This window comes from Manacus candei, unplaced genomic scaffold (genome assembly GCF_025592945.1).
Source record: "Manacus candei isolate 608988 ecotype Guabito, Panama unplaced genomic scaffold, ASM2559294v1 h1tg000005l, whole genome shotgun sequence".
NCBI classification, from domain to species: Eukaryota; Metazoa; Chordata; class Aves; order Passeriformes; family Pipridae; genus Manacus; species Manacus candei.
This window is the reverse complement of record NW_026138053.1, coordinates 21,007,448-21,022,108: the sequence shown is the minus strand read 5'-3', so window position 1 is coordinate 21,022,108 and position 14,661 is coordinate 21,007,448.

Here is a 14,661-nt window from a genome sequence, read left to right as displayed (position 1 = left end):
AGGGGTACACTGTCTCCTTAGCACTAACAAAACATACTCTAAAAGGACAGATGCAACCCCGAGGCTTGGCAAGGAGCCTAGAAGCACATTTCTTTCCTGATAACAGTCTTGGAGGTATTTTCAGAAGTAATCCTTTCATTTTCAGAGGTTAAATGTCTTCTGTAAAGCACACAAGCTTAGAAGTAGCCAAACCTAAGATAATACCTTCCACCACCACAATTTTCTCATTATGATTTAAAGAGAGGCATTTAAACATCGCTTTAAAGCATATATAAAACTCAGGGTTCTGTTTTGGCAAAAGTCGTTGCCACCAAACAATTCTCATCCAAGGAATTCCCACTCCATAACTGTCTGCATAATCAATCACTCTTGTGGTGTTCACAGAACACAGGGACAGCCAAAACCCAGCCAGTATCTGCTCTGTAAAAGTAAAAGCATTCCTTATCAGTCTCTCCACTCATTGCTGGTTTGTGTCAGTAAACATGGTGGACATTTACAAAATATTTTAAATGTTTCACTTTTCTTCTCATCTTCCATCCTTGGTTCTATATGTGTGCACAAACACTGTCGTTTTGGAGAAGAAGGTTAAACTTCATTGCACTGTCATCAAAGCTCTCCTCCTTCATGCAGATGCCTGAAAGAGCATTTTTTCCACATTGAACTGTGCAGTGGTGCTTGATAGCACCTCCTGAGAAATGTTCTGATACCACAGGTTTGGGACTTGACACATTTGACCAAAAGTTTCCCAGGAACAAAAAGTAGCAAAAGGTAGGTGGCCTCCGGTGTCAGCTGGAATAAGTTGTAATGAGTAAGAGGAGTAGGTCTGCTGAGTAAGATTATGTCAGTTTTAGTTTGTAACTTCTCAGAATAAACTGGTTTATACAGTGTTCCAGGAATATTACCAAATAACTTCAGTGTATGGGGGTGACTCAGTGTGCTGGTGAAACAGAATAATAGTTCAAAGGAACAAAACCAAGGAAGTCAGAGTTTCATGCAGCTGGAAAACTCAGTCACTTAACACTTGGCAAGTTGTCAAAGCACTAAATGGCAATATATCCTCAAATAAATTAAAATTTCATAATGCTGTCTCAACAATCTAAGAAAGAAAGTGTGACCATAACAAAGCAGGTGTTTCAGTTAATTTGTTATAACACACTAGTTCCAAAGCTGTGGTCTATTAGGCAAAAATCCAAGACCCAGATGTAGTCCGACACAGATTAAGTAGCATTAGCATCAGACAAATAAACTCTGCTTTGTAAATGCTAGCTTTTCTGTAGTTTCCAGAGAAATCAGCTTTTCCAAAATCATATAAAATACATATTGCTCAGGACACTGGGAGTGGCCGAGGCTCTTACTGTGCTTAGTTTCAGCTGCATGATTTCCAGGGCTCACCCTCAGCCTGAAGGAAACACCCCCTATTTCATCCATGCTTGCTGACAGAGGTGAGCTCTGCAATCACCATGTCAGTGTCAGAAAGATTTCTTCTGCAGGCACAAGCTCTCCAGGTAACCTTATGAGATGCAATCCCTAATAGCCAAGTCTCAGTAGGAAAGCATTACAAAAGACTTAACCAATGTTAACTGAGGCTGAGTGCAGGCTAGGAATCGCACCCATCGGTTTTGGATGCCCATCTGTGTTTTCAGGAGCCATGCCAGTCCTTTCTGTGCTCATCCAAAGCCAAAAGTAAATGTCTTAAGTCCCCACAATATACAGCTTTAGGTCATGCCACAGTGGGTCTCCACATCCAAACAAAACCTGGTTGAAATGATGACTAGTTCAGCACCCTCAGCTGCTGTATGGAAGAAAGAGCTCCTGTTAAATGTGGTTACATAAAGCTGAGCAGCAGTGGCCAAACAGCAGTCTGCTTTAGATAGACCTCTTGAAAACAAATGGAAGACATTGGGTTTTCAAGCCACCTCAGTGTCCAGGCAATAGGTTTTAGAAGTGTTTTTCTCTCAACTCTGGAAAAGAATTTCACCACAAGAGCTGAGACATCTTTGCCAGAAGCAGCTCAGATACCACTGATTTTTATCAGAACTTAAAAGACTAGTCGAATTATCATTTTCTTCTTTCACTGAAAGCTCCTGACAAGTTCTGATAAGGAGAGAACATTAATACACAAAGTGCCTGTATCCAGGGCAACTGAAAGGCTCAGCTGAGCAAAGACTATAATTTCTGATAAGAATGCAAGTATGCAACTAAGACATCCATATTCATTTTGCCTTTACTTTGTGGATTTGTTTATGCCAGAGAAGTAGAGTAACACAGGAAACCAAACTTACTGTACTTGTTCTTATAAGCTTATTAGCAGGTGTAGACACCAAGGAAGGAAGAAAAGGCAAGAAGTTCACCAGCTACATCTCTAACTGTCTCATACCACCAAGTGATATTTGCTATCAGTAAAATGTTCCATTACTTATCATACGGATCTGCTGAATGGTTTTATGCCAAGCTTCAAATCCTTCGTGTCATTAAGTCCCCACAAATGGGAAAAAAGAGCACCATTACTACATGGAATCATCACACTCATTTAGAAAGTAATTAATCCAGCAGCACAGATCAGATTAGATTATAACTGAAATAAATCCATCCTTGTGTTTAAGTGCACAAGTTTAAAGCCAGGCCTGTTGAAGTACAAGAACCCTCAGCTGTAGGTTCAAATGAGATGTAAAGATGGCCTGAGTCATTTCCTCATCATGCACAGCTCCCCACTGTGCTGTTCTGTCTCCTCCATCAGATAGGGGCCAAAACCCTACTCAAAAGCAACTGACAGCAAGTTATTTACATCAAGAGCAGACTGTGCATTTCCAGGCAGTTCTGTGTGAATTACAATACTCGGAACAGAAAACCCAACAACAAAAGGTGAAATGGGCAACATGTACTTGCCACTGTAATCAGAATTACATGTACTTGCCACTGTAATCAGAAAAGAGAAATTAAAATACCTGCCTACTGTGCAAATAAAGGATCACAGCAAACAGCATTGCTTCTGGTACCCAGGAGGTGGGTTTTTTTCCTTTTCTCTTTTTTCTTTTTTTGTTTGTTTAAATAAAGCGTTCTGTTTATTCATTCTTCCATCTTTCAATAGATCCATGAATGTCCCCAGTCAGTGAGGCATACTTCCTCCTGGGATACTTGGAAAGAGTACATCACATGTAGAGAACTCCCACTGTCACAAACATTTATTTAGTGGTGTCTTCAGAAGACCATCCACGTGATCTCTCTCAGGTTTTCTGTTTGGCTTTTTTTTTGTCTCTCCTGAAGCCTGGACTACAGGAGAAGAGCACTTGCTACCTGGTGAGATGTAACAGGCTTGCCCATACAGAAAACCTCTTATGGGGGAAGGAGCCAGAAGGTGATAGCAGGCAAACAAAAGGGAAGCTTCTACAATAAGATGTAAAATAGTACAGGAGTAACAACGTAAAAACCACCCCCCCACTCCACCAACATTGTGACCTCAGGAAAAACTTCTGCTGTGGAAGATTTTGCCACCTTTCCCAGTGCAACAGGTCTCATCAGCACAGCTGCCTCCCTTCAGCTCATGGCCCTGACCCTGCTGACAGACAGCCACCCTACCTTCTCCTTCCCAGAAACACCCCCAGGAGGAACAAGAGTTGGGAAAGGCAGGTCCTTTGCTGCTCTGCCCAACCTGCAATGTGTGCAAGACATCAAACCCACAGTGAAATTGAAATAAGGCAAGAGTTGGGTTTGCTCTCCCCAGTCAATTGATTTTGGTTAAATTTTAAACCACGTTTTCTTTCTAGGTTCCAAAAAGAAAGACTGGAAAAAAATGTTTTGGAAGATATATTAGCAAAGGAAGATTTGTTTGAAAAGGTGAGTGATCCCATTCAGAAAGACATAATTAAGAGATGGATAGGTTTGAGCCACCTTGCCCCAGGACATGGTACTAACAGCCACTAATGATCTAAACTCTTCCAGACTCCTTGCAGATTAAGGATATTTTGGTTTTATGTTGTAAACAAAGAAATCAAAGGCAGATCATGAGACAACCTTTGCACAAAGTCGCACACACGAGACAGAATGGGAATATCAAGCCTGATCTCCAACATAAAATTAAATGAAAAAATTAGCTTCCCATTAGCCTGGTCCTGACCAGCAAAGCTGTACTGACTTCAGACCACAGAGATCTGGCCAAATTTAACACACAAAAATCCCACACGCCAAGTACACAAACACATAACTTGCTCCAGCTTACCAACATCACTTTTCTGTCTTCCTACGCCAGAAGTACAAAATAGTTTAGAACAGACTGTTCAAATTTGCTTGTAAACTTATAAGTAGAACATTAATTCTCTGTCACACTTTTTTGCCGATTTTCTTTTCAGATAGTGTCTCCTGCAACATAGTAGCAATATTTCAAAAACCGTAATTATACAAACCCCTAATAAAACAAGAGCCAAATTACCTCAAGGAAGGTTAGCAAGGAGGAGCAATTGATTAAGCCCAGCTAGCTTTCTATGATGTAAAACAAATACATAACCTCCTATTGTATACATTTGCAGTATCAAAAATATTTATTCTACACCCACTTTCTGTAACTTTTTCCAAGAGAATATTTCAGATGAAAGTAAGGAAACATGCATGCTCCAACACCAGTTTTCTTCAAGAAAAAACACATACAGAGATAATTTCAGCATTTTCATTGGTGATTTTTCATTACTAAAAGCCCTCATACTTCTAAGTAGTACACTCCAGTGTCTTTTTTAACCCTTTAATCTGTAAAAGGATCTTTAAGGTCATTCACAGCCTAATTTTTATGCAAGAAAACATTTCACGTAACCTGCTCTCTTTTCTTTCTCCCTCTCCTTCTTTATGGCTACAAAACACAAACATCAACCAAGAAAGACAGAAATAAAACACTAGACTTTCTAAAGAACACATAATATGACTTGCACAAATTTTCGGGCAGTGCACCTTTTGTATAAATGTGACTTATTTCAGTGGAAAACTGACTAACTTGTTGTGATGCACAAATTTGAAGACAATCAAGCCCGGAAAGCAGAGATGCAAATATAAGGAGCAGGTATAGTAATGGAATTCTTCACAAAGGCAGATGCTCCTATAACTAGATTAGGCAAAGTATTTACAGAAATAACAGATCACACAACAAAATAACACTAAATTCATCACAAGGAAATGAGAAAGTTATTAGTAGCAAGCCCATCCCTAATTCAATCTAAAATACATGTTGTTAGACCTCACTGCATATAGACTATGATGCAATTAAAACGCTACACTCTTAAATGAGATACTTTCAGGTTCTGCTTTGGAGTTCAAGAGCAAATTAAATTATAAAAGTGAAGCGCCAACTTCTTTCCGTATTTTTTTTTTGTTATTACTATTTCTGACAGGGTCATGTACCTGTCCAGGTAAGCAGCTGCAGGGACATTTCATAGGTAAGCAGCCAGTGCAGCTCACTAAGTGCCAAAGAACAAAGGGAATACTTATGAGAGCTTCCAGAGCAGGTCTGAGCTCACATCTGGGTCTGGTAGCACTGCCTTCTGCTGAATATCCCTGTGCAGGTCGCACAGCAGAAGGCAACAAATGTAGATTTTGCTTAAAAACTCTTCCAACGGAAAAAGCACAAAGATGAATTTAAAACAGAGAAGAACAGAAAAGAACATACACATCTGTGTAGCGCTGGCAAATGCTGCTAGTCAGACTCTAAGCATCAGCTCCATAAACCCTGCTGAGCTTAATTAACTAATTGATTAACTTAGTAACTAACTTTAATATCCTACTGAGCAGTGAGTACCTTCTGTCTCCCTGATAGCAGTTCAAATCTATAGCCCGGCTCCCCAATTTTATTACTCAGCCTTTATTGGAAGTATTACAACAAAAAATTTATTAAAAGAGAATAAAAATACAAACAGAAAAGAGAATTGATAAGAGATATCTTTTGCATGCTTTGGCTGGACATACCTCAGCCTTCTATTAAACCTACAGATTGTCCTTAGAGTACTTTGCAAGCAGAAACAGGCTTGACTGCTCATTACCAAAGCAGGCACAGGCTCTTGCCTGTGCTACAAAATGTGCAAAGCTGTACAGCTAAAACTCTGAAGACAGACTCCTGGCCTTGCAGGCAGACCAAGCACATCACTGAACTCAAAGCAGCTACATAATGACCCTTCCCAGCAGCTCAGCATTTTGGCAGAGCAAGGTGATTTCTGCCTGCAAACCGTGTAAACTCCTGAGAAGCCACAGTTCTAGGCACTGTAATACCTGCAAGGCCACCACAGCATTCACCTTTGCCGCTCTGAACCATGCCCCTCTAAAGCTTGAGTTCCCAAGCTTTGTTTAAAAATACAGCTAACCATCAGGGCTAAGGGAGGTGACATTTACCCACATCCTGGTTTTATCTTCTCCCTGAAGAAAGCCCAAGTTGCAGAAAACTTCTGCTAAAATAAGAGTGATTATTCAATTGATCATTTACTTTACCTATTTACTTAAACCATATTTTACTACTCAACACATTTACTTAAAACTGTGGTACTAGAATTCCACTGAACTCACTTGCAGGTTGTATATCTAGCCACCTGTACCGGAGGAGCTTCCTGTAGGAATGTCCTAGTCTCAGCTGCTCAGATGATTTGGTGCCAGTATCCTGTTAGTGAATTAGAAGGATAATTCAGTATAGCTTTTTCAAGTCACTCCACTACATATTTCACACAAACAACTTAAACTAAACAAATTCTTTACATTAAAACTTACAGAACTTCTTTCCCAAATATGCACCCTCCAACCAGGCAAAACCTCCTCTCACTTCAGCCTCTTCATATAACAGCAGTTAATTGCTCAATTAGCCGTTGTCACATCACCTGTTTGCTATTTAGGACAGCCCAGTGGGGTTTCGGGGCTGTGATTGGCAGCAGCTGCTAAACGAGCTGTTCAACTCCATCTGCAGTGGGACAGAAACTGCTACTTGTTCCAAATTAGGCTACCCTTACTGAAATTACCTGTATGGCTAATTTTAGGTGTCAGTATATCCACCAATAGCCGCCAAAATTATGGAGTGTTTTTCCTGGTATTTCTGGTCTATGGTGTTCTCTGAAACACATTTTTGTCTAGTTTGAAGTGCTGCATTTCATTTAAAAGTACCTACCCCATGCAAAGAAAACCTGGTGTTAAACTTGGATTTGCAAGACCCCTTGACATATCACCATACTTAGAGAACCAGAGAAACATGGAACAGCCATTCCATCAGGGGCCATTAACAAAAGGAAAACTTTCTGCTTGCAGCCTGTATGCCCAGGAGAACAGCTCTCTGCTGTTCTTTTTAAGCAGCTGAGCAGTTGTCACTTCTAGGTTGCTATTGCACTGATTTGTAGTCACTATTGTCCTGGTTTGTAATCACCATCAGCAAAAGCAGAAAAACTTTACAGAGTCTGCCAATTAATTCAGCACAAATTTCCAGTAAAGATGGACTAGTGAAGAGCCTTGGCCAAATTCCTTCCGAGTTTAGAGGAAATACAGAGGAGGAGATTAAAATGTGATGATCTGAGGCTGTCCTTGTTTTCCTTATAAGAAAGAAATATGGTTTCTTTATAATTTTTACAAGTTGCATCATAGGTCAGCTGTCACAGTTTCTGTCTGGAGAAGCCATCAAGTAACAATGGCTTCTACGCTGCACTTCAAGAAATCTGTGCCAAAAGTCTCCAAAAACCAGGGGCCAAAAATTAGATTCTTATCTGTGTTTATGCACAAAGTTGCACGACCCACATTTCATTAGCTTCCAGGGACTTTGGTTTAGAGGCCTGAATCACAACTGCGCCAGGTTTTAATTAGATATTTGGTCATTCTGCCCTTCCTTAAATTCCAGCCATTTGTTAGTGTACTTCTACACAACGTTGGCAGCTTAGGTCTGGGAGGTAAAGTGAAACATATAAGCCTCCCCAAGCTAGTAACAGATGACTAACCTAACAAGGTAGCATAAGAAACCATTTCACCAGGAGAGGGATTGGAGTCGAGCAGGTGACTAACCATCCTGCACGAGGCTGTGTTGGCACTGACTGCTGATGAAGGGATTTTAAAGAGCTGCTGTGATTTTCACATTACACGACTGCTACAGTATGTCTTGCTGAATAGTAGCATAGTTTTGTCCAAAAATGGTGTATTAATTTTCAGTAATAGAGGTGCATGCTCCATATCAGTTTAAGAAAGAGAATGGAACAAAAAGCACATCTGATGCCTATGCAAATATTTCCTTTCAAAATCCAATTAGTCTTTAAAAAACACCTAGTTGACTAAATTCTGGCAGCAGGCTAAGAAACAGTCTGAACCTACAACAGAACACGAGATAAGACCAATTTTCATAAATTTTGTGGTTCAGTACATTCAGTTTGTACTGCAGCTTTCTCAGATTTATTGCAATTTCAGTTTAGCTCAATGCATCGTACACAGAGGAACTTCACTGTGAGTTCTCCAAGTCATGGAAGACGGACAAACATAATTTTGTACACTTCCTCCTGCTTATCTTTTATATAAATCAACATTGCTCCAATCTTCAGTATTTGTAGTATTGATAGTATTTGGTGCAATCCACAAATACCGCCCCTATTCCTTACGTTTCCTTTCCACTAACAAAAGGAAGGAAAAATATTTCTACTGAGAAAAAAGAAATTTATTTGCAAGAGTTTTCTAATCCCTACAGCCCTCCCTTTTACATGTACAGTTCAGTACTATGTAGCAAAATCTGGCTGGACTTTTTTCACAGACTTTTACAGGACTGTGGTAATTCCATGTTTTTGTCACAAGTTTGCTAGTAAAGCTAGTCATATGTTAACATGAAGGCTAGAGGAAGTCACTCAGACCCTGACTGTGTCTTTCTATGGAATATTTTCAGCCTCATTCCCATGAATTGAGGATTAAATAAATACCTTGGTGAATAATGTAAAATTCTATTTTATGCAATGTGAGCCTTATCAGATAAGCTTACCTGGAAATAATGTCAAATATTTACACCATGATTAGTAAGGTAAAGCCAGGAAGTCACAAACAGGAAAAAATTGTTATACTTTATGGGTTAAACAAGTCCTCTGACTCATTCTCTGAAAGTTGAAAGATTAAGCACATTGCTTTTGTGGCTACAGGAATAATGGAACTGCAATTAGATGACAAGCAGAGGGCTGTAATAAGATGGATTCTCCAGAATAAGTTACTTAGAGTCATGAACAATATCTGTGAACACCTTACATTTAGTGGCTCAGTATCTCTCTGTCAGTGATTACTAGTGAGTAATCACTGTGTTCAATCCACAAGCATTAAGATGTTCATATATATGGGCAGACAAGAGAATCTCCCTGAAGGTACCGCAGCAGGGCAGCTGCCCCTGCCTCTAGGCAGGGCTGACAGCATGGCCTGTACATGGGTTGTACCCTCACATTCTGATTGTGACTTCTCATGAGAGAGTAAATTGTGTTTCTTCCTGCCCAGAACACATCTGTGTCCTTCTCTGTGTTGTTCATCTGCAGAAGTTCCTAAATGGCTGAAGTGGATCTCCAGCCAGCCCTGCCCAGCATGGTGGGGACATGCCTGGAAGGTTGTTCTCCCAGAAGTAGCAAAGCCCTCCTTGTTCCTCAAAATGCTTTTATTTATCACGACTCGTACAAGAAATTCCCACCCTGCATAATGCTAACTGTGAATATTTACTCTCATGAAGACAGAAGAAGAATTTCCACCACATGCACCTTTTCCAGCCTCATCTAGTACCAAAAGAGCACCTCCTGCCTGCAAACCATCATGTCCTTTTCTTGTTTGTTTGTTTGTTTGTTTACTCTGTTTCCTTGGTGGCCAATTCCTTGAATCTGGCGTATTGCTGCTTTTTTCTTTTTAATGAAGCCCAAACATGTCATCACCTCTTTCTCACCTGATGTTTCTGAATTTTCTGAGCTTATACACCAAAATTAAAGAATTTTTTTCTCTCCAAATGGTCACCATGATGCAGTCCATGCCCAAAAAAGCCTTTCGTGAGTTTTGGAAAGGAAGACCTCTCTGGCACTGAGCCTAGAATTGTGTGAAGAAAACAAGCCAATGTCCCTAATAATTCTTCATTTGCTTCCCCTGTTTACAGATAAACTATACAGATGTTAAGTGGGACCATCTAAGTCTTCCGGTCAGCACAACAATTTTGCACAAAAATGTATGAACTTCTCATCTTAAATACCTACACAAAGATAAAGTAATCTAAACAATGCATTTCCCACTGAAGGAGACTTCTGTAAAACCCCTTCTGTCTAGTTATGAGAAGAGATTCAGAACTCAGAATGTCTCCTAGAAGTACCGTGCAATTATAAGGGAAATGGAAGACGAACAATTTGGAAACGAGACAAGAGATGTCCTTCTCAGAGAATTTGAAGTTCAGTTCTTGAGACTGGTTCTTGTTAGGAGAAGGTCCTTCTAGGCTCCTTAAGCAAATTGTTCACTAGTATGTAATAACTCTAAATAGCAAAGCTGTACAATAAAATAAGTTTGGTTGCTAGCTATCCTACACAATGAGAAGAAAGTGACACTCAGAAGTAATGCATTTTTGAATTCTCAGCCCCCTCATGACATCTATTTACAGCAAACCAACCGAAACTCCAAAGTTTATACCACCAAAGCCAAGCCAAAATAAATAGTCAGCAGCACAGCGCTGTTTACATTTTCATAGGCACTGAAAACTTTCTTTGTAAGAACTTCTGCAAGTAGTTGTTGAGACTATTTACCTTCTGAGGCACCTGTTTCCTTTCTAAAATTAGGAGACAAAAATTTTAGAGGACTGAGCATATTCTTATGACTTTCAAACACATCTCCCACCAAGCTGGCATTTCCACATGAAATTGCATAGCAAATTTGGTCTCAATTTGTTCTTTTAACAATCTACTTCTAGTTAAAAAAAAAAAAAATCTAGATAAGGAGTTGACCTTATTTCTGTTGCAGCAATTCTCTCATTGCTAGAGAGAGACACTGGAGAGGGAAGAGCACATCCATTGCAAGTTTAGAGAAGGAATATTTTTCAGGTCATTCTTGGAATATATTTGGAGAAAAAGAGTTAGATCAACACTCTTGTTATTATTCCTTGCTTCTTTCCCAGAACACTTGCAAGAAGACCCTTTGCTGGAAAAGGAGCTCTGGCAGCCATCCTTTCTCTGCTATTTTAATTCTACCTGTGGTCTTGAGAAAGTTGATTCTTTTGATACTGCACTGTGAGAGACAGGATCATCTAATACAAGCAGCCTTCAAAGCCTTTAAATATCATACTGGGAAGATTGTTTTCCAATTTTTAAATATAAGACTGGATTATTTTAACATCTTCCTGCAGTGAAACTCCTTATCTCTTTTTAATTTTGGAATGCATGTGACCAAAATAATACTAATATGTTCTCCACAGTACCTTCTAAAAATGTAAGATGTTCTTGCCTCTTTGAGCTTGTGCCTCTCCTGTTCCTTCCCAGGGACTAGAGGAATGTGAGAACTTCAGAACTGGAATCTTCACTGCTTATATTTTTAACAAGCAACCCCAAAACAAACTTGCTGTGCCCTGTGTGTAATAATACCTACCAGTACCAGAACTAAACCTCTGCCACTGCAGTTTGACCACAGCAGGTCTCATCACAACCACAAACCCTCTGCCAGGGAGAGGGTGGGATGTTAAAGCACCTGCTTTTTGAAACGTACCTGCAACCTTGACCGTAGTGTTCAGCCCATATAATACATATACAAAGCCATTTCTGGCTTATTGGACTCTGGTATCCTTTGGGTCTTGCAAAGTCCACCAATAGTATTTAGAGACCTTAGCACTACCCCCAACTCTATCTATCAACTAAAATGCAGCAGAAGTCATCATCAGCACGTCCTGTTGCAGGTGCTTTGCTGTATAGGCTGCACTGCACGGGGATTCCTGCCACAGTATTTCTCACGTGTTGCTTTGTTCCTGAGAGTTAATTTGTTATGTTGAAATAAAAAGAAGTCAATAAATAGGAGAAATAAATCAGAAAGCACAGGCATATTTTTATTTGAAAGATTAAAACCTGGTCATCTCAGAAGTACTCTGAACTGAGCCAAGTATATTTTAATGGAGCACAAAATGAAAAGAAAAAAGAGTATTTTATGTCATCCGTATCCATGGTGAAATCTGCTGACCAGCAATAGGGAAAGGCTGGTGTTTTCTCCTTGTAAAGGAAAGGAATAATAACTTGCCTCTCCACTGTTCATCAGTTCAGGGTTAAAAGGAAATATTTCACAGAGCAGGGAAGTTTTTTAAATGTTTTGCTTCAGCTAGTTGCTGTGTTGAACTTTTTTCTTTAATAATTACAGAGTCCCAAAGAAAACAAAGGAAAAAACTTGCGATTCCAGATCAAGATTAAACATTGTGTCATGGGACCATCTCCAGTCTTTCAACCCAACCCTCTCTTTTCATTATTACAACACACACTTCTAAAAATTGGCTTTATTCTTAATTCATCAATTATCACTGAAAGGGAGAAGTCATTTGATCCACAAAATACTTCTTTTTCTTTCTACATGTCTATCCCCCAGAATATCCTTTTGTAGGTGCCCCAAACTCCAGGCATGGAACTTGCAAAGGAGTAACCTCCACATTCCTAAGGGTATAATGTCACCCAGCCAAGGCAGCATAAGACACAAAGAAGCACTGAGAGGAGCTTTACCCTGCACCCTCTTCCCATTATTTCTCTCATATCCGACATAGTGACTGGGAAAGGGATAAAAGCAGCAGTCTGGCATTGGAAAAGCCAGTTGAATCACACCCAGAGGTTATATGGGGGCTAGAGCCAGAACAACAAGACCAGTCCCTGCAGAAGCAAATCACCATTTGATGTGTTTAGCTGTAAGGTGAAACTCCATTACTCCACATCCCTTTTTTGGATGCACAAGCAGCAAGGCTGAGGGACAGCTGGCCTCTGCCAGCAGGAACATCTGGGAGTTACAGAGACTGAAAAGGCTCATGTTTAAAGTCCCTAATGGTTGTTCCATCTAATAATATAAACATCGTTCTGTAAACATATTTTTTCTCTTTTGCAAGAATTAATTGTCTAGCAATTGCCTCATTTTTTTCTTCCTTCCTTCCTTATTAGTACAGTAGTTTTGATATGGAAAAGACAGAGATGAGTCCAAATTTCCCACCATCAGGATAAGTTAGTCCTTACACTGTGACAAACAAACATAAGTGACTTCTTCGTTTCTCCTTAAGGTAATATCATGTCTCGACTTCCAGGAAGGACAAACCCATGGCTGACATTCTGCCTGGACTATGACTTGCTGAGCTCAACATTTTTATTGCCTTCTATGTTGTGAAGTTTTGACATCCATGACACAAAGATATAAATTACGAAGCACAAAATAAATCTCTCTGACACCTTAGAGCCAAAAAAAGAAACAAATATCGTAACTGAAATAAAGAACTGTTTTCTGATGAAGAGGAATGCACAGTTGCTTGTTCCTACCCTGTCATTTCAGCTATACTCATGGTTGCAAAAGCAGTGAAACAGTTGGCAAAAGTGACATTTTAGGTTGAGAAAACACTGAACTATTACAAAACCATTCAAACTTGCAACGTGCCTTTAGACAGGCACAATCCCATGATTTTTTAAAAGGAGTGTTTGATAAAATGCGAGATATTGAAAGAGATGAACAGACATCCAACTGCCTGGTAAAGAGAAAATGTAGCAGCTGGATGTTAGAAGGAGCCTTACTGTTTGTAGCACTGAAAATCTCTTTGCAACGTGGTAGCTGCTTCCCACCTGCAGCTCTTGAGACCTCTTACCTGAGGTGCTGTGGCAGTGCTTTTTCTTCTTCTCAGGTGGCTACTGAGACTTTTCCTTTTCCCTTTTCTACCTCTCTCTCCCCAAAAGTAACATGCATCATCAGATTTACTGTATACCATAAGCTATGAAACACACTATTAAATTTTTTTTGCATAGGAACCTTTCTCAGCATCCTTTGTGCCACAAGTCCTGTTTCATAAACAAGGATGAAGCTTAGCATACATAAGCCATTAGGTAATATTACGCTGCTAAGGGCAGGAACAGACCAGTTTCAGCTGGAAATATTTCAAAAAACCACCGAAAATCCCTCCTGATTTACAAATCAATAATGAGGAGCCTACAGAAGTTTTTCTTGCAGGAGAAAAAAAAAAAGCATCTGCTGTATCTTCTGCAAGGACTTCTCTTGCCTCCAGGATCTTTGTATATTAATGCAGCTGCCTGGAAGATTTTCTATTCCGCCTGTAAAATATTTCAAACACATGAAAAAATATCATCTGCAATGGTAACTTTGGACAGACAACATAGTCAGCTGATGTGGCTGTAAGAATAGACATGGCCACTCACAGCAAGACCAGGCAGGAGGCACTGCAAATCCAGCAGAGGAAGAGGGAAAGGGTTCACCTCTCTACCATCTGCCTGGTGACTGCCAGAGAGCCTGGCAAAGTGGGAGAATAGTCTGGACCGAGCACAGAAGTCAGTCTTATTGTGACTACATATTCTAGCAAAATGTTTTCATTTGGAAGAATCAGCGTTTCCTACCAGAAAACCAGTCAGCTGGAACATCTCCAAACAGCTCCAATATTCAGTTTAGTCATTCATGTTTTTCTACCCATCTTCCAGCTAATTAGCTACAGCTAAGACAACACATGCAGGTAGC